General features: G+C 33.0%; 1 long non-coding RNA gene across 5 annotated transcripts; it reads right to left on the bottom strand.

Moving 5' to 3' along the window:
- On the bottom strand, window positions 1397-5416 carry LOC107634113. 5 transcript variants are annotated; one of them, XR_002363012.1, is made up of 8 exons: window positions 5075-5415; window positions 4872-4950; window positions 4698-4784; window positions 4151-4264; window positions 3324-3398; window positions 3132-3220; window positions 2969-3044; window positions 1397-1659 (listed from the first exon to the last, which is right to left on the bottom strand). It is a non-coding gene; the product is annotated as an uncharacterized LOC107634113 (long non-coding RNA). The 5 variants fall into 5 exon arrangements; XR_002363009.1 differs by lacking the exon at window positions 4872-4950 and adding an exon at window positions 3497-3545 and having other exon boundaries at window positions 4698-4826; XR_001618772.2 differs by lacking the exon at window positions 4872-4950 and having other exon boundaries at window positions 3324-3545; window positions 4698-4826; window positions 5075-5416.

Here is a 7464-nt window from a genome sequence, read left to right as displayed (position 1 = left end):
AGCTCCCACTAACACTTAAAAAATGATGAACGTGAGTTTCAAACACAGGACTGCGTGTAACCACAACTTCCCCCTTGCCACTACGGCAAACTTGATTCTTACAAATAGATAAGACAAAAATATATATATATAACAAAACGTAATAATTTTTTATTTTTTTTTATTTTTTTAAGTATGAATTTACATGGATATCAAACAAGTAACAACATATAATATACAAATATATTGATATATTGATATTGGTTGTGTTATCTTTTATTTTTTTATTTATTTAAATTGAAAAAATATTAATATTGACACATAAATAATTAATTATTTAATTTTCAAAAATTCGAAATCTTACGGTGAATGATTCTTACACTAGACACATATCTCACTCTATCTTTTCTCTTCTCTTCATCTGCGTTTAGATTCAGAATTAATAAAAAAAAAAGATACTGTCTCAAATTTTACTGAGTTCGATGTTATTTTATACATGTAGCATCTTAACATATCAGAATTCATACTCCTTTGTCAAATCCATCAAAATTCTCATACTTTGTCCCTTTTTGTGTAAAGCTTCGGAAGAAAAAAAAGATGGATCCATCGTCAATGCTGTATAGCCAGCTCAAGGTTCGTGATTTCTATGAGATTTTGTATTTCTTGACTATAAATTTTTTTGGGTCACAATCAAGATCTCCCCTTCCCCTTTTTCTTTTGATGTGTTGTGGTTCTGTGAATGTGTTAAGAGGCTACAAAACCGTTTTTCCTGTTAGCGGGGTCCTAATGTCATTGAATCAGAGGAACACATTATGAAGATGGCTAAACCACTACAAAAAATTACTGGAATAGCGACCGATATAGCAACCGATTTAGCGACCGATTTGGATGGTCACTAAAACCATGGTCGCTAATAAAAAAATAGCGACCAACTTCGGTCGCTAAACGTTAGCGACTGATTTTAGTGACCAATTTGTTAACAAAGCTACCAAACCCTCACCAAAGAGCATCGGTCGCTAAATCGATCGCTAACAAAATCGGTCGATAAATTGTGACCAAAATTTTTGTCGCTAAATCGGTCTCTGAGTAAATCGGTCGCTAATTCGCGACCTGTGTTTCGGTCTCTAATTCGCGACCAATATGTCGGTCACTAATTTGTGACCAACATTTTAGTCTCTAATTCGATCGCTAAAAGTGAACATGTATTTTAGCAACCAATATTTCATTCTCTAAATCGGTCGCTAATTAGCAACCAAACATTCTAGTGACCAATTTTCCATGGTTGATCCTAATTTTTTAATTATCGATTTTTTACTAAATTTTTACATCTAAGGCATCAAATATTGAAAAACCATCGACACAAAACCTATACCTCAACACATAAAAATAAACAACACTTAAACAATAACAAAAAATATGTATATAATTATCTTTTATTGGGTTATTAAATCTCTAATATTAAATTCGTAATATCTAACTACATAACAAAAAAAGAGCATTCTTTATATAATTCTATGTAAAAACAGAAATAGATATGTAATTTTTCTATGTAAAAAGACTGTCAAGAGAATCAGCTCCAAGGGTAGCAAACTTGGACTCTCCAGTGACACTTGAACCCTCTGGCAGTGCCAATTGCTTCTTGACTATGTCACAGACTTTCTGCACTGTCTCTTGGTTCGCCTGCACAGAATAATAAAGTCCATGGTAATTAAATCTTGTTAAATATGACGGAAATTCATACACCACATCAGTACTATCTCTAATATTTGTTCTACCTTCCTGTAATTCTAGGCACATAATCTAGAATCACAAGCAGAAGGAACCAAATTATAATTCAGGCAGAATGAACAGAGGTTTTTATCCACTGTACTATCTGTATAATATAATGTCAAAATTAGCAGCACCAAAAATCAACATGTAAAGACAGAAAAAAAAAAGAATGCTAATTCACCCATGTTCAATTAGTCTTTTTCTTTTAATGAACAATCATTAGGACTACAATAAAAATCACCAAAATTTTTCTGTAGTTCCAAGTTTCTTATTATTTACCAAATTCAAAACTGAAAAATTACTTAAACCAATCAATATAAAATCTTTTAGGTTTACTTATGAAAATATAGCATGAATGAATTGCATAAGGCAGGGTGAGTTTTGAATAAACTAGAAAGTAGCCTCTATTTCTTCTTATCTGATCCCTGGAGCAAAAATATATGAACTTATGGGTCACATTTATATAATTGTGTCTCTATTGTCTCCTTAAAGCATTGATTCCTGAGGTCCAAATATCCCCCACCTCCACCTTTCTTTCATTAACATCATTTTCATTAGGCATTTAATGTAATACACCCTCATAATTACTCATGAATTATTGTAGTAGTACTACTACTATTTTTTTAGAGTAGTTGATGAATGAATACTTTTTTTCTCTCAATGAGGACAAGAGATATAATTTGCCGTACCACTCATCAAAATTCAAAGAAAGCCATTGGCAACCACCGCTTAGCTAAAATGTTTTTGTTTTAAACGTGCTTAAGTTTTCGGCCTATGGTTTTTATTTTATTTTATGAGATTAGACCATTGGATCTAGCTATATATATATTTGTGGGAAATAGATCTTCTGAATTTATGTTTTCAAAAAATGCATCACATACAAAAGGCAATCCCTGGTTCTTGCTAATGCTTCAGCATGAGCCTCTTACATTACAAGATCTGCTTTACATTCATGGCTGTGACCACATAAATGATAATTATTTTTTTATTATTTTTATATCTATACTATGGCAAGTTAATGTGAAAGTGATATTTGAGATGGAAAGAAGAGGGCGTGTTCGATTGTTAAGCTGGCCAGTTCAACCTATTTAAATTCAGTCTACCGATGTAAATGTAGACAATAGAGACACAATTTTATAAATGTAGACAACCATACCTCTATGCTCAAAGCTCATTTAAATAATGAAGGTACAAGACAAGCAGTGCAAGTACTGGTTACCTGCCGTAATATAGAAAGTAAATCTCCTCCAACGCAATACTCCAAGAACAACCATAAGTGAGCAGAAGTTTCATACCTATATTGACTAAAAGCATTAGTTAACAACCCTTAATATACTTTTAAGGAATTAGAGCATGTAAGAGTGAAAAACGAAAAGACTTACTTCGTGAAGAACCTTGCTTCTCTGTGACTTGTCTACGCTTTTGATGGCGTAATACTCAATGTCTTCTTCTTCCTGCCTTTGTACACGGTCTACAAATCCACAAGAACAAAGAAAGATTAATAAATCTACATCATTTAGTTCGATTCAAGAAAAGTTTAACCCGAAAAAAGAAAGGAAATGGAAGAAGGTTACCGAGTATTTTCCACGACCAATAGCTTCGTAAATATGGTACTGGTTCATAGTGACGGTGGACATTACTTGCACAATCTTCCAATGTTCAAGAGAAAAATGCAAAGCGCAATAAAGGAAACAGAAACAAACATTAAAACAGAGAAAAAGAGAAATAGATTAAGGTGAAATGCAACCTGCTCCTGGTATTCCTTTGCATATTGCTTTATTGCATATTCAATAAAGCTATATAAAGAATAAGAAAATGGTGAGGAAACGTGCAATAGGGGTGGAGATCCACGCCACAATATCAGACTCTTTAGAAGCCAAATACAATTTAAGAATTTAAAAATAAATAAATAAATAAAAACCCCAAGGTTGAAACTAGTGATGACTCATTAGAAATTCTAATAGACATTGTTGTGTGCGCACTCTTATAGTTCTCATAAAGCTATATAACAAGCCTGCAATCACAATTCACAACTGGAAATATTTCTAACAGCACCATTTTGTTTGAAGCACATCAAACACAAACAATGGCACTTCTAATCTGCAGCATATGCGCATACAAGTTAGGATTATTGAAAAGAAAAGTATAGGGTACCAACATATTATCTGCAAACTTATTGCCAACAATGATTAATTATTATATTTTAAACACATATATAAAGAGACGAATCCAAAAAATATATCTATAAAGACACTTCTATTAAACACAGCTATAAAAAAAACATTTTTATTAGACACATCCACAAAGACACTTCCATTAAACACAGTTATAAATAAGAGTTGGCAGAAATGCTGTTGGTAACATAGCAGGATTGTTATTGAAAAAGGGCATAATGAATTACCACATTCCCACATGACGAATGCATTGAAAGAAGAGATCTTTCCAGAACATACAAATCAACAGCTTTATCTTCTGGTAGAGTTGAAGTGAAGCTCAATCCAAAGTCAATTAGGACCTGCATAAAAACACAATTGAGTTATGAAAGAATATCAATGGCAAGATCTAAAGATGCATTAAAGTTCAGACTTGTAGTTTATCCACGAAATTCTAGGCATCTTATAGTTATATTGTAAGATGAATCAGCAACTAAAATTGAAATTGGCCACTTGAAATTATACGATGAAAAACAAAGAAATTTTTGCTCATGTTGGAACTTAGTATCTGTTAATGCCCTATGAGGAGTGTAAACTGCAACTTGAAACGTCCAAGCAACAAGAAATTTTACCATCATTTCTTTTTTATTTTGTTATGTAGTAGAGATTAATTGAATAGATAGATTAATACAATCTAAATATTATAAACAGAACAGATATTGTAAAATATTGAAGAATGAAAATTTATAGAATATTATGACAGAGTATAACTCGGTTGTTAACTAGCAAGGGTACCTGATAGAATTGAAGCGATGTTCTTCTGCTCCGAGCTAAGCCGTTGAAGATATATGTGGATTTAGGAATTAGGATTACGATCTCCCTCTAGAGACTCACCAAGTGCCAAGAAAAATACTCTTCGATTACCTTTGCAAAATAACCGAGCTAAAGGAATTAGAAGAAAGCGATTACCTTTGCAAAATTGGAACAGTAAGACGGAAGAAGCTTCGAGAAGGTTCCAGATCCGTGCCTGGAAACCTATTCGGAAGACCTTTACGATGGTATTAGCGAGAGAGAGAGGGGTTCGTATGATCAGATCAGAGAACGAAGAAATCAAAAACAGATAAAAAGAAAAACCTGAAAACAGATCTGAGAGAAAGAGCGTTTTTATTTACCTCTTTGAAACAGATCTGATTTGCTTCTTCCTCCGTGAGCTGGCTTCTGATTTCTTATGGAGGCGGGAGGTGAGGCGGCCGTTTCCGTGGGAGGAAGAAGACGACGAGGAGATGGCGCCGCGACCGGAGAAGACGACGCGGACGGAACCTCAGGAGACGGCGGCGAGAGGCGCACAGAAGACGGCGGCGAGAGGCGCACAGAAGACGGCGGCGAGAGGCGCGGAGAAGACGGCGGCGAGAGGCGCGGAGAAGACGGCGGCGAAAAAGACGTGAACGCCAGCAGAAGGTTGGAGGAGATGAGAATGGTGTGGGTGGCTTAGGGTAAGGTTGGGTAATTTAGATAACAATTCAACTAGCTACCTTTTAAAAATTATATAATATTCAATTTTTTATTGTAATAATTTTAAAAAAATTAAAACAAACACATTTAAAAATTATGAATAGATTTAGTGTCTTTTTAAAACTAAATACATATTCAAAATACAAACTAAATAAAACTAAAATTTTAAATTTTTGTTTCTATTTAATTATTAATATATTATAATTTAAATACATATCTAAAAATCAAATTATTCAAAATTTAAAATTTTGATTTTAAAATTCTAAAATAAATCTTAAACCATCTATTTATTAAGTAAACCCATACAAAACACTCAAAAAAGTAGAAAAGTCACGTTTGCCCCACATGAAAATTTAGAGAAGTCATCTTCCGCCGGCATTCATCTGTGCCACCTTCCTCTTTTACGCTCATTTTTGACGCTGCCTTCCTCCTTCTCGACGCTCATTCACAATGCCGCATTCCCCGTCGTCAACACTCATCTTCGTCGCCGCCTTCTTCTTCCTCGTCACCGTTCATTTGCATTAACGTCGCCGTTCGTCGACGCCAAAAACTTACCTAAAGTTTGGATGGATCTCTCACACAATTACTTTTTTTTATTATTTTATATAAAATTTTTTTGAAATAAAAAATCAAATAAAATGGCCTGAAGAGATTTTCATATATATTACAATGTTAAATTATTTTTGCATGTGCAATTTCTGTATTTTGGAAGTGTTTTAAAAATATTTTCCGTATAACTTCATAATTTTAGATGTGTTACAATTGTTTTTTAATGTTTAAATTTAAATTTTAGATTTATAATTTTAGATGTGTTCCAAAAATATTTTCTGTATAACTTCATAATTTTAGATGTGTTACAATTGTTTTTAATGTTTAAATTTAAATTTTAAATTTATGATTTTGGATGTGTTTCAAAAATATTTTTTGTATAACTTAATAATTTTAGATGTGTTACAATCGAAAAAATAGCGACCGATTTTGTGACCAACAGTCCCAAAGACATTACTTTATGTTTTGGTTGCTAATTCGGTCGCTAAATGAAAAATAGCGACCGATTTTATTGACCAACTTTATTCTAGTTGTATTAAAATCTTATCGGTCGCTAAAATCGGTTGCTGAATATAATTTAGCAACCGATTTAGCGACCAATATTTTTTTTATCCTAGAAATTCTATATCGGTCGCTAAATTGGCCGCTATTAGCAACCAATTTTTTTGGTTTCTAAAATCGGTCGCTATTCTGATACTTTCTTATAGTGAGCACATAAAGACTATTATATCTAAGTATACTATTGTTCTCTATTAAGGAACTTTTTCATCTCTTGGTTTCATGGAAAAAAGATTGAAGTTGATTTGATTGAAATCCTATAGAGAATAATTGTAGTGCCTAAATTGAATTATACAAAAATTGTTAGTAGTTCAATAAATATAATCATGACAATCATCCCCGTGGGTTTGCAGCTAAATTCTTTGTAGTATTTTATGTGAAGTTAAATTTCCTTTTCTTACTTAATACATGGAGCAGATTTTCAAAATCACAAACTATCCGGCAAGGTGGGTAAGCCGGTTCCTCCCTCGGGGCTCTAGCGTACTTTCGAGTAGGGACTGATGGGTGGAAAATCGAATCCACAAAAACTAACCGGTAAGTGAACCGGGTCGCATCAAGTAGTAATAACTCACAGGAATGAGGTCGATCCCACAGGGATTGAAGGATTAAGCAATTTTAGTATGGTAATAAATTTAGTCAAGCTAACAAATGATAATTTGAGTGAAACTTGATAAACAAAAGGTAAATAGCAAGAAATTTAAGTGCTGGAAGTAAGTTAGCAAAAATTTAAATGACAAGAAAGGTAAATTGCTGAAGCTTAAAATGCAAAAAATTCAAAAGAGGTAAAACTTAAATTGCAAGAAACTTAAATGACTGAATCTTAAAGTGCAAGGAAGTAAAACAGCAGAATCTAAATTGAAGGGAAACTTAAATTGCTGGAATTGTAAAGGGAATTGGATGCAGGAAATCAAATAGCAAGACAAATCAATTGAAAAGTGAAATC

The sequence above is a fragment of the Arachis ipaensis genome, chromosome B01 (genome assembly GCF_000816755.2).
Source record: "Arachis ipaensis cultivar K30076 chromosome B01, Araip1.1, whole genome shotgun sequence".
NCBI classification, from domain to species: domain Eukaryota; kingdom Viridiplantae; phylum Streptophyta; class Magnoliopsida; order Fabales; family Fabaceae; genus Arachis; species Arachis ipaensis.
Note: the sequence above shows the minus strand (reverse complement) of the source record. Positions and strands in the feature narration are given on the sequence as shown.